This window comes from Orcinus orca, chromosome 9 (assembly GCF_937001465.1).
Source record: "Orcinus orca chromosome 9, mOrcOrc1.1, whole genome shotgun sequence".
Classification (NCBI taxonomy): Eukaryota; Metazoa; Chordata; class Mammalia; order Artiodactyla; family Delphinidae; genus Orcinus; species Orcinus orca.
In genome coordinates this window covers 91,016,515-91,030,406 of record NC_064567.1, presented here as the reverse complement: position 1 = coordinate 91,030,406, position 13,892 = coordinate 91,016,515, and the positions used below count along the sequence as shown (strand labels likewise).

At 38.4% G+C, this 13,892-nt stretch overlaps 1 long non-coding RNA gene across 2 annotated transcripts in view; it reads left to right on the top strand.

Annotated features, from left to right (window-relative positions):
• LOC117203556 (uncharacterized) overlaps positions 1 to 13,892 on the top strand; it is a 218,141-nt gene that overhangs the window by 21,740 nt on the left and 182,509 nt on the right. The window lies entirely within an intron of this gene.

The following is a 13,892-nucleotide window of genomic DNA, read 5'->3' as shown; positions in this document are numbered from 1 at the left end:
ATTCAAATTTACTTATTGAATGTAGTTAATATTTTTTCTTTATATTAACTAAATATTAGTTGAATATAAACTATAAGGTAAATAATAGTCCACCTGTCATGCTAGACACTTGGTAGGCCATTTTGATTTGGAAAATCCCTGCAGGAAATTTAACTGCATTACTTCTGTTATAATTTCATCCTTTTCATTTTTCTCTACTCTTTTTTGTGAACTTGTTATTAATAAGATATTGGACCTCTTGAATCTTTTCTATCACATTTTCCCACTCATCTTTGGTTTTTAGTCATACTTTTGGGGAGAGTTCCTTAATTTTTATCTTTCAATCCTTGTATTAACCCCTAAAAAGTTATATTTCTAAGAGTCCTTTTTTGTTCTCCAATTGTTAATTTTCCATAACACTCTGTTCTTGTTTTATACATGCAACATCTTCTCTGATGTCCTGAGGATATTAATTAAAGATAATAGTTTTGAAGAAAACCTTAAAAAAACACCCAGGGCTGTATTTTCCTATTTTCATATCTTTCTTACATATGGGAGATTTTTCTCAAATGTCTCATAACATTTAATTTCCATTAATATTTCATAGTGAGACTCTGAAAAGCAGATTGGAAGCTGTGTGGTTTAGCTCAAGGACTGGTCATTCATTGACTCTTTTGCTTATTTCAGCAAATACCATTTGTAGAGGTATATCCCAAGAACCACTAAGTTCTTCAGAAAAGAAACTGCCAATCTCTTGCCCATGGTGAGAGATGGGAGGAGCTTAGCTATCACTCTTCCATGCATAGTGTGGGAAGGAGGGTGGAAGAGTTAGCTGTATACAATTTTTGTACTGTCTACAAAAATTCAATTTTGCCCTGTGCCTCCTCATCACTTTCCTCTGTACTTTGCACCTTCTAGTCCTGAGCCCCTCCTAGTCCTGGCATGTGAACTATCACTCTTCATTCATTGTGACCGTGGCTTCCTCAGCATCATTAAATCCATATATGTTTGGTTTTCTAGAAATTGAGATTCTTCCTCTAGCTGTCCCCCTTTTCATGTTCTCTTTGTATTTGTCAGTTTACATCTTTTTTTCTCTTTAATGTTACTTCTAGGAGGGTGATTAGATGAACAGTTGACTGATTCCATATATTTGGAATTAATTAATTTGGATTCATCTTGTAGTTAGTAATTTTATTGGAATATATCCTTTAGTAATTATATTAAATGCAGTTTGAAGTTAGTAAATTTTATTACTTGTAGTTACTTAGTTTACATAATAGTTTTTGGATCTGGGAAAGTCAAAAGACATTCTTCTAAGGGCTTAGAAGATAGCACTTCATTATCTTCTTGTATCTAGTGTTACTTGTGAGATACCTAATTTCAATCTGACACCTGTTAGTTTATAGATAATTTTTGGTTGTTAGCTGCCAGTCAACAAGATCCTGAGAAGATTTCCCAACTTTATAGTAGGAAAGTATTCAAGCAAATAGGAAAGTTGAAAGCATGGTGTAGGGAATACCCATGTATCTGCCACCAAGGTAAGCATTTAGCCATATTTGCATGATATTCCCCTCTCTATATGTGTGTGCATTCTTTTGCTTAACCATTTGAAAATACGTTGCAGCCATCATGAGTTTTCATCCCTAATATTAACATACTTTTTTAAAGAATAGGGTAGTCTTCTATTATCCACAAGCCTCTCATTACATCTAGGAAAATTAATACTTATCATTTTATAAGTAATATTTTTTATTTTATTTTTTTCTACATTTTAGAATTTTTCCTTGATGCGTCGATATTTTTCTTTAATGTATACCAAACTTGGAGCTTTCTATATAATTTCTTTTTAATCTCCTCTGTTTAGCACTTAAGCAGTTTCTTTTAATCTTACACCAAGCCCTTTTTAGTTCTGGGATTTTCTTAGAACTAAACTTTCTTCTTTAATTTTCTTTTATTTATATTATGTACCACTCTCTCCCTTTGCTCTCTGTGCTGTCTTCCTCTGGAACTGCTTCTGGAAATTCTGGACATGCTTGCTATGTCTCTTATCCTTTCTTCCATGTTTTCTGTCACTTGGTTCATTTAGAATTCATTTAGGGAGAACTCCTCAGCTTAATCTTTCAGCTCACCAATTTGTCTTTCAGCATTGTTTATTTTACTGTTAATCCAATCTCTAGAGTTGGATCAATTTTTAAATTTTGTAGATCTCTTAGAGTTTTTGATGTATGCAAAATCTTCCTGAACCTCTCTGCAGGGGAGGTGTCTCCATTTATACATTTTCTATAGCTTCATTTAGTTTGCTCTATTACCTCTATTACTTTATCGTTTTTCCTCAAGTGTACGGTGATTACAGGTTGTGTGCTCATCTTTATTTGTGTTTCCCTTTTAGCCCTCTGTGGACATAGTATGTTTTTACTACAGTCTTTCTCTTTTGATTCTGAGGAAGGGACATTTCTTGTTTCTTCAAAGCTAGTTTCTTTATGTTGGGTTTTTCCCACTCTCCTTATGTTTTGCCAACATGATACCAACCTGATTCTTAGCAGAAAAATCCCCACTACTCTTTCTTGCACAGATACTACTCCTGCCTGCTCAAATGGCATAGGTCCATCTCCATGAGTTACTGGGGCTGGATCCCTAAGGAAGTGTAGATGCCTCTCAGGATTAGCCTCCTGAGGCGCAGTAGGAGAAGCAGTTATCCATTAATTCCTGACCCCCATTGGTTCAGCGTCCCCCCACTGTTTGCTAAAGCTCCGGAGCTTCTAGGCTGCAGAGGCATGTGTGCAGAGTGGTCTTCTGTGTCCCGTGCTGCAGCAACAGGAAACCCTGGGCAGAGAGTTGGTTAGTATGACATGAGACAGTCTTCAGAGAGCTGTTTGCTACAGCCATGGAATCAAGGGTGTGACTGAGAAGGTCTAAGACAGGCACTAGTGGCATATGATACAGAAAAGGAGGTAGGAAATTTCGGGCAAAAGATGTTAGACAGACTCCTTCTGGAGTCATAGTCCTTGTGAGACACAGGAGGAACTTAATAGAAGCAAAGAGAGATCCCGCTTGCCGTTACCTGTTATCTGGCTTTACAAGGACAATGGCATTCAAATGAGCCTCACAACACTTCAAACCTGATTGAAAGGAATACATTTTAGGCAAAGCTATATAAACATCACACCAAACCCTCTTCCCATTGCCTCTTTTTGACATTGGCTTCTAATTTCAGAATCCACCTAACACTGTAATAATTCACAACATGGCAGTGAGAAAGTGGACCATCATAGGGTGATGTGGGGGTCGCTAGTAGCACATGCTGTCTTCACCTACAGCAGGGACTTTGTCCTTGAAAGTCTCCCGTAGTTTCCTTTAGCTCTTTACTCGTGATTTTCGGCATCTTCCCACAACTGCTAAAGGATCTGGACTTTACCAGACATCTCAGAACAGAATATATATATTTATCTCCACGAGGGGAAATTATTCTTTGACAAAAACTATGGGTGAATTTTTGCTGAATAGCTTCATTTTATAGAAAAAGAATAACAGAGTAACAGGGCTTCTATATAATTGAATCCTGGAGGAAAAAAGGGAAAATACTATGAGAGGAGATTTATCTCTAACTCCCACTGTTTATGGACAGCTTCCACAATCACAATTTCTACCAGATATTCCCCCTTTAAAGCTTCCATTTCAAAGACAAAAACAAAGAAGGGAAAAGTTATTACATGAGCAAAGGCAACTAGGGGAGAAATAGTTTTAAGAATCTGGGAAATATCCATTCCATGTTGCTGTAGCAACGTCAAGTTTGAGACAGGGGATTGTGACATTTATAGCTGAAGGGGTAGGCAAGGGTTAGATCATGAAGTGTCACGATAAGTTGCCCAGACATTATTCTATAGACAATAATTGGTGGGTATTAAATATAAGCATGATGTAATCACTCTTCATCTAAGAAGAGTGATTGGGAGCTTTGTGGAGAATGAATTCGATGGGACAAAAGCAGCAGCAGAGAGAGTATGTTGTCATCTTTTTTTTTTTTTTTTTTTGCGGTATGCGGGCCTCTCACTGTTGTGGCCTCTCCCATTGTGAAGCACAGGCTCCGGACGTGCAGGCTCAGCGGCCATGGCTCACGGGCATGCGGGATCCTCCCGGACCGGGGCACGAACCCGTGTCCCCTGCATCGGCAGGTGGACTCTCAACCACTGCACCCCCAGGGAAGCCCTGTTGTCATCTTTTGTATCTCCAAGAGGGTTATGATGGCAGCCTGATGCCTGGCAGTTTTAGTGCAGATGAAGTTTCCAGAGACCAGAATATTTGAGATATAACAAATGACTAAGTTAAGGATGTGATATAAAACAGTGAGGGAGTAGAGAGCTAAAAGGAGACACCAAATTTCAAGCTTTAGTTTAGGTGGCTGTTTAAATAGGCAGTGGATATTGGACATTCTTTTTGGTGTTCTGAGACCAATTTCCAATGTGTGGATGGGGGAGTTTCACCATACATCCGACAATTCTCCAGACACTAGCTGGATGTCCTACAATTCAACTGAATTCTGACACTGTCTACCCAGAGACAACATCAGATTCCGCAGGTTAAGAGTTCATTCCTCCTAGACTGCCCCTCTTCTGCCCCAACACCCGCTACTTCAGATCCCCAATTGCAAGCCCAGGTTGTTACCTGTGCTTCTGACCAACCAGCTACAGACCAGACCTCTTTCTTGGACTTCACATGCTAGTCACAAGTCCAGTTGTGACCTGTACTTCTGACTGACTGGCTGTGCATTATGTTCCCAAAACCTCCTTCTTGGTTTCAACCAACTTACTATAGCTCTTCACAGAACTCAGAGAAACATTTCGCTTACTAGATCACTATTTTATGAAAGGATATAACACAGGGACAGCCAGATGAACGAAATGCATAGGGCAAGGTATGGGGAAAGGACACGGAGCTTCCATGCCCTCTCCAGGCACACCACTCTCCCCAATCTGCACATGTTCACCAACCCAGAAGCTCTCCAAACCCTGTCCTTTTGGGGTTTTATGGAGGCATCATTATATAGATATAATTGATTAAATCATTCACTATTAGAGATTGATTCAACCTTCAGCCCCTCTCCCTCTCCCTCTCCTCGGAGGTGGGAGTTGGGGTGGGTCTGAAAGTTCTAACCCTCTAATCACATGTTGGTTCTCCTGGCACCAACCCCCATCTGTAGGTGCCTCCAAAAGTCACATAACAAAAGACACCTTTATCACTCTCAACACTTAGGAAATTCTAAGCATTTTGGGAGCTGTGAGCCAGGAACTGTGGACAAAGACCAAACATGTATGAGATATATATTTTGGTACTCGGAATGACCAAATATATTTTCTTATACATCATAATATCACAGGTGTATATATGGGTTTTGGGAGGAGATGCAGGGTAGTGGGAAGAAACTAGTTTAGAAATACTGGGTTTAGGTTCCTCTCAAAAATTAATAATCAGATCCAGCCAGCTAGTGAAAACATGTCTTCAGATCTCAAGAAAGGGAGGGAGTTGAGTTGAAAATAAAAATTTGGAAGTCAAAAGCATACTGATGATAGTTTAAAATGACATAATTTTACATATTTTTGGTTGGTCTGTGTTGAAGGCAGAGAACTGAGAGAAGAATCCAAAATTTAAAAATATGTGAGAGAAAGAGATTCCACTTACAGAAATGGAAAAACAAGTAAGAAATTATTGTTACTCGATTTTATTCCTATTTTAGGAATTCTATTCCTATTCACTTATAGGAATAGAAATAAGAAAATAGTGTGTCTTGGATAACAAGGGCAGAACAAATGTTTAAAATGTTACTGAGTCCAAGCTCGCTCTGCTCACCGCACGACAGGCCAATAAATCAGAGACGAGGTGTTGAGGCAAGGAATATGGCTTTATTCAGAAAGCTGGTAGACCAAGAAGATGGCAGACTAATGTCTCAAAATAACCATCTTATTGGGGTTTGGATGCCAGTTTCTTTTATAGCACAGAAAGGGGAAGGAGATGAGGAAATAAAGGAAAAAGGCCATAAAATTTGCAAATATCCCCTGGAATGGGCAGCCTCAGGGAAGGGTGTGTTAATTTCTTCTTTCTTTTAGCCATCCACAGGTAGACAGGGTCCAGATGTTTCCCTGAACAAAGGCACTTTGGTTTAACATTCAAGCAAAGGGGCAGGGTCCCCCAAGGCAGGCCATTATGTATAGACAGTATCCTTTTAGTGAACAAAGGTTACAAAGGAAGCAAAGGTTAAAGTAAAAGAAACAGATCCAACATGTAGTCAGAACTGGCTCTTCCCTGTTACTAAAAGAACGGGATGAACAATGCCAAGTAAAGTGGAGAGATCTGCTAAGAGAGCAACTGAAAATGACTATTAAATTTGGTGAAAATGTTATTATGGACCCCAAGAAGAGTAACTTCAGTGGAGTACTGAGAGTGGGAGCCATTAATTCAACAGATGAAGTACAAATGCTTGATAAACTAGTCTAGACTGGTCTCTTCTCCCTTATTAATCTGAACTTCAGAGAGGAAAATGTTGCTCTTGAAGAATTCAATTCAGGTATCTGTTCTTATTTTGTTTTGGGAAGGGCAGTTAAAGAAGAAGTAGGGCAGAAGAGGTTACACTTATAAGGGAGACAGTGAATGATTGAAGGGAGTGTGAAGGCTCAAGGGCTGAGTGGTTGGTCGACACGTGACATAAGGAGAACTTAGACCACAGGAAATAAGGTAAAAATGGACTGGTGGAAAATATATTTCTAGATAGGGTAGAAAGTTCAAAGTGAAAACAAACACACAAAGAAACAAGCAAACAAACCACTGAAAATGTTAAGCACAATCTCAGTAGAAAGTAACATTGAGAAGATGTGTGAGAACAAGAAGCTGGGAAACTGGAAGTTGGATTGTGAATTTAATGGCAGAGAAGTTATGGTTTAGATTTACAAGAGTCATTGAATGGAATGGAGGGGAAAACTTCCATTAGCTTGCAGGAGTGCAGTTAGGAGGTGCCTGTGGCTTATGAAGCCAGAGTCTCAAAGTGTGGTTTCATCAGTTTGCGAGCTTGTGTGTCTTGCTCCAGCAGGCCCAGTCCCCTGCATAGAGTAGGAGAAAAAAGGTGGATTATTCCTTGTCTTTTATCCAAGGGTCAGGGAATATGCATAGTGGGTGAGGCAGGAGGATAGGGTGTAAGTAAACTGAGGTGCTGGTGGAGAGCAAATCAAGCCTGAGGTTCAGGGTAGGTAGTAAAGCTGCTGGTACAAGGGCACATGCTCGAGTGAGGGGAGATGAGGAACTAAGGAGGGAGGTCTGTGGGGTGAAAACGAGGAGATCCTCTGAGAAGTGGAAGGTTGTGGGGAGAGTACAGGATATTGGAATCTATGTTTCTGAGGCCTAAACTGAACCAGTCTGGTCTTTGGGCTTAAGGACAGAATATGAAGACCCAAAGGATTATTTCTACCACATTTAACTATCTCTTCATCAATGCCCCAGATCAGTACTGGGGTAAAAAGCAGCACAGTGGTTATTGACTCACAATTTTTCTGATTCCCACCCCTTTCATCTTATTATTTAAGGGAAATCTGGTTAAAAGCAGCAATCTATGGGAGCCTGGGGAGAGCTGACTATGCAGAAGAATGGGAAAGCTAATCTATTAGACATTCCCTCAATCACCACTCAAACATAATGTGATTATGAGCAATCACTGGTGGGGATATTTGCAAGGTGGGAATGCTGTACCGCAGGAAGTATCATATTATATACTTGCTTCAGTATATTTTAACAAAATGCTATGTGATGGAATAATCTGATACTAGGTACAGTGTTTAAAGATACGTCAAAGAGGATGACTTAGCTTAGAGGTTTTGAAGCACTATGGAAAAAATGGAAATCTTGGGCTATTCTCATTAACTACTGTGGATAACCACTATATTTCCCAATCTGCAAAGTATGCAAATCGTAGAATATTCACAAAAAGGTCTTTGGAAAATGTCAACAAGGAAATAGTTAAATGATTTTTCTTCCAGAACAGATTATTAGAGTTCACTTTGGTTTTCCATTGTAGCCTTAAATATTATCACCTACAACTCACCCAGAAACTAGAGTACACTGTACCCTGTTTCTGTTTTGGTTACATGTCTGTTATCTTCATGAACTTTTTTCAACCTCAAAAGCATGTGACCTTAGAATCCCAAAAGAATAGAAATCATCATAATGTTCTTTTATTCTTGGATCACTTTATAATATTATTAGGATTTTCTAGGCCATTCCTTCAAGATTGGTGCTCTGACCTTAGAGGGAAATAAGGCGAAAGCTTAACAACTGAAACAAGATCCATTGCCCGTCTAAGCAACTTTTTAACATATCTGGAACTGGGCTGGTGAAGTTCAGTAATTAGCATCATAAACACATCATTTTCTTTGCTGGTTTAGAGTGTTTATGTACTCTATTGGTGTAAGCTTTTTAAAAAGTCAACCCTTGTACTTAAATTTTCTATCCCATCGGCAAAGTTTAGCTGAATTGGGCCTAAAACATGCCTTCTGATAGAATGAGGTATCCTCCAAATTATTGACACCAAACTCTGTCACTCAATCAATGGTATATACATTTAGAGAAAAGATACTGTGTGACCAGTCAGATGTAAGTGTTTAATTATTCAGAAACACAAGAGCACAGCTTGCTTTGACTTATTGTGCAACTTTCCAGCTCCAACAAGACCTCAGGCAACTATGTAATAGAAGTTCTAACCAACTTAAGTATTTGTTTGTTTGTTTTTTAAAGAATAAGGGAAAATAAAGATTGAAAATAAAAAATCAAGTTGAAATCCTTCTCAGCACCTTAACCATCTCAGGATCACAGAAGGATGGAGATGCAACCAATAGGATGGTAACAAGATGAACCCAAACCAATAGAGGATAACAGGAACTGACTAGAAAGCTGGGGATGGACTTTTAGAACCCTTGTCTGCATATGTAGTTAACTCCACACACAAAAATTCCTTTGTTTCAGTTTTTATAACTCCAAAATTTTAGTCTTGCTCAATTTATTTTTTACAGTGCTCAAAGGACACATTCATTTACATATCCTGTCCCACACCTCACTCGTTGGGAGTAATCTGAATACTTCTCTGCCCGCTCAATTCCCACAACCAAAGATAACTTGATAATATAGTTTCCATTCAAAGAAGGGAGGACATTCAATGAAAGAGGCTATAAAATGTGCATTTCCCCAGTTCCCAAACTCAGGTATCTTCTTTGTAAAATCCCATGGGAAATTTATCCAGTGAGACCGAGCTATTGGCATAGTGAGCACTGAGGCAGAAATGTTGTTTCTGAAGGAAAATCCTCTCCTCAGACTAATTCAGAAAGGGAGGGAGAGCTCTAATGTTTCTCTGTGGTTCTGTTCTGCTTTACTGCACTTTGTAATAAACTCTCTGGTCAAAAGACCGAGTTCTGATGAAGTGGCACAAAACTGCGTGTCATCCCACAGCCTCAGAAAGGAGGTCTCTCTGTTTTTATTTGAAGCATACGAAAACATGGGATCCCATCACAGTCTTTGAGAATTGAAGTATAACAACACACAACTGATGTTTGAATTGCCTCTAAACCACAAGAGAATAGCCACAATTCCAGCAACTTTCCTTCTTAGTTCCAGCCAAGTGTTCTAAAAGCTGTATCCTGGAATTATAATGTGGAATATCATTCATTTGGGAGGGAGAGGGAGGGAATGGTTTTAGAAGACAGTGACTGATTAGTTTTAATGCAGTATGGGATAATAGAAAGCGCCTTAGACACGAATTTTAGCTTTTTTCCCCACCCAAGTAACTAACTCTTCAATTGAGGTCAAATCACTTGGAGTCCTTCATTTAACAAATGAGAGGATTAATACTGAATGCAATGAGCTTCCTTATACGTCAGCGAAAAAAGTCAAAAGCTTGAATCTCATGATCTATAGACTTTCTATAATTCTAAACTTTTCCTTTTTGCTTTGGAAGGGATTCCATCACTGATGTAAAAATTATTACTTAATACCCTCCGTTTTAAAGATAAATAACCTCTCAGAAATTATGTTTCTTAATTTATAGGGAAATTAATCAACACTGTACTAATTTAAAAAAAAAGGTTTCCTGGCTAATTACCTCTAGAACTTATTGACAAGAAAGGATGTGCAATTCTACTTCCTGGAAGATTTTAGAGACTAAGATACTGGCACTCCTCAATCACCCTGGGGTAGAGTAAATCAAATCCCTAATTAGCTATGGTAATAACGCAGCAGGACTCAGAAATCAGGTAATAGCCATCACTTATTGCCATTGATGTTCACTAGAACAATTTCCCCACTCCCCCAGAGGGCTGGCGCTGGCAGGGTAGGGTTAGGATAACCAGAACCAAACCTCAGGGAAGGCAGGCAGTTGGGAAGCAATAGAAGATGATGCATAGTTTATTTCAGCTTTGATTTTGGGTTGTGAACTTCTCTCTTCTCTAATTAGTTGAGAGTTGACTATATATCTATAATACTATATGTCCAGGATAAAATGGACAGTTTATCAGTGTTGTTTCTGGTATGATCATGTCATGATCCTCAAATCCATCTTCAGCATTTTCTTCATATTTACTCTTCATCTCTAATCTCTACTTAAAGATACAGAAAATATTTCCATGAGAAAGAACATTGGCATACAGTGGAATTAAAAGACAGACTTTTTTACTGAATTTGAAACTTTATTTAGATATCATTTATTGTTCAATTGCATGCATCCCTAGCATAATAATGACACTAATTATTTTTTAACAAGAAGGGATTTGGGGGATCATTCTCTTGACATGAGATGCTGAGTATGCTTCACAGAGTCAGTCCACATCCAAGTCTGTGAAACCAAAATGTACGGCTTTAATCCTACAGGGTGTCTTAATCCATGCAGAGTAATTCTCTGAGTGTAGAAAGATTTTCAGGGATTAAGGTTGTAGCTTGTTTTTGCAGTAAGGTTAGGTGCTGTCACAAGAAATGTTACTCTTCCTTGAATAAAAATGGGGATGGTCACTGGGTCAGAGATGGAGAGGAAGTTCTTTCACATTGGAGGTTGGTTAAAGAAGATGGGAGGGAGGAGAGGCAATTCTGAGCAATTGCATGGCTGAGACTGAAAATCCTTCCAAATTCGGCCACTTTGCAGATTAAGTATGGATCTTGTAAAAATGGCTGTAAATGTAGACTGAAATAGGCTCAGGCCTGCATAGAACTACCATAGTTGACAATGACACCACGGAGAGATTTCTTCTTCCTGTGGAGAAACTGCTGCCAGATAAATGATGGATGGCAGCGGTGCTTGTAGGTCACCAAGGCTCTCTGCAGCCGTCACCAGCCACAGTACCGGCCTGGGGCTCAGCAACAACAGTGTGAAGCAGGAACCCTACCTGGGTGGCTGTGTTCCCTACGTTTCAACAGTGACACCATGTGGCAGCAACTGTGAAAAAGAATGGCCTCCGCCACTGACGGAGCAGGTTTTCTGGTTCTCTTTGGTTGGAGTAAGCATCCCGGGGAGTTTTGGTGTTCTCAGAGGAAGGAGAATCCTAGGGAGAGAAGGGCAAGGATGACTGCAGTCTGTATGGACCAAGCCACTATCTGAGAGGGAACCAGTACTTCCCTCCTCATCACAATGGAGAAGGAAGAGAAGTGCTCATCTACCGTCTCCCTGCAGAAATTATCTTCTCACTCAACAGGGAAAATCAGGACTAAGCAACTTGAGGGCTCTGAAATATTTGGTATGAATGGCAAAGCAAACCAAACTACATCTCAAGCCAATCACCAAATAACCTCTCTGAAGCAAAAGCCTTAGAGTGGAAGCTAAAACTTGGACTTTGCCTCAAACCTACTTGGGGTTAAACACAGTCCTGCCACTTACTGTCTATGACTTTGGAAAAACTATTCAACCCTGGGTCTCCCTTTTCTTATCTTTGTATAATGGGATGGAAACAACATACTTCATAGAATGATTTTGAGAATTTAATGCATGAATCTACAGAAAGTGCTTAACCCAGTGCTGGACCCAGTCAACTGACATTTGCTGGACATTATTATTTTTTACCTTTTTATACTGTGCTGCTTATCTTGCTCTAAGGCCCCTTTACTTTCATTAATTCAAGATTCATTCTATAATGTAGAAACCAGATCTTGATTCCTGTTGTATTTCTTCCCTTTTAACTTTACCTCTATATTTCTGAAATAATTTCAGTATTAAATTAATTTTTTCCAAGAGAAGCAAGAAATAGTTTTATAATGTGGAATTCTCTAATTTTAAACATTAACCAGAAATACAAAATTTTGAAAACATGATTGGCCAATCAAAACACACGTGGGCCAGAATCAGACCCTGTCAGTTTGCAACCTCCCTGTCACCCTCCTGGGTAGATACAAATTAAGATGAGTGCCACCTAGTGGTTAGAATTATAATTAAGAGATAATAAGTAACTTTTACATGCTATTGATATTTTACAGTTTATGATTAAAATGCTAAGTATAAAAGGTAATTGGTGTCCTTTAATAATTTCCTAAATAATTATTCATAAATGCTAGTGGGATCAGTTAGTTTCAGGAAATTCTTTTATCACAAGCAGTGATCCCATACTTCATTTCACTCTCATAGCAAAAGTGCCTACAGAAGAGTGGCTCCAATAACGTAACTATAAGATCACTTCCATTCCATCTTGCAGTTTCTGGAGATTCTATTCTCATAAACTCTGGATCATCTGCTACCTGAAATCACTCTCCCAAGCCTATGTCTTAATTTTTATCTTGTCTAGAACTGGTATAAGGTGGGAGTGAGGGAAAAAGAAAGAAGTGATGAGTTAATGACGGATAAGGAAGTAAAAAATCAAGTCATCTACCATCTTTGTCCAATTCCTTCTCTATTCTTACTGAATACCTATTCCAGCTTCTGAGATTGACTTTTCCTACAAAATCATGATGTCCTAATTTATTGTGTTGTATCTTAAAGTATTCCTTTGCATAACTGTTCGGCCCATGATTATGACCTTTCAATAGAACAAAACTCAGCACACCATGGTCTGTTGATTAAATATAGTGTGCCAACTGTTTTTGTGAAAAAGTTTTCTTATAACATATGTATGCTCATTTATTTACATATTGTCTATGGTTGCTTTCTTACTACAATGGCAGAATTCAGTAGTTGTCACATACAGCCCAAAATATATATTATCTGGCCCTTTACAGAAAAAATTTGCTGACCCCTGCAATAGAACATTTTTTAGATTACAGCATGTGTAGTATTTATTTTACTATCCATTTGCTTGTAATCTTTCTGTATGCTTATGTTTTAAGTGTGTCTTTTTAAAACACAATATTGCTGCATTTTATTTAATCCAACCTTAGTTATTATTTAACTGTCAAACTCAGTTAAACTGATGCATTCATCATCCGTTTTTGCCACCCCATTTTGTGATTTTCGTTTATCCCGTTTTTTCCCATGCTCCATTTTTTCCCTCCATTCAAGCTTTTAGTAGATTAAGTTTTATTTAAGAATCCTATTGCTCCAATAATATTTTGAAAGTTTATATTCTCATTCTCTTCTTTAGTCTTAAATTTTACAAACACAAATTACCTTGAAAAGTCCAGTTTTTTAATTCTTTATCAATATTTTTATTGAAGTATAGTTGATTTGCAATGTTGTGTTAATTTCTGCTGTACAGCAAAGTAATTCAGTTATATATATATACATATATATATATACATTTTTTTTTTAGTATTCTTTTCCATTATGGTTTATCATAGGCTATTGAATATAGTTCTCTGCACTATACAGTAGGACCTTGTTGTTTACCCATTCTATACATAGAAGCTTACATCTGCTAACCCCAACTTCCCATTCTATCCTTCCCCCAACCCCCTCCCTCTTGGCAAACACAAGT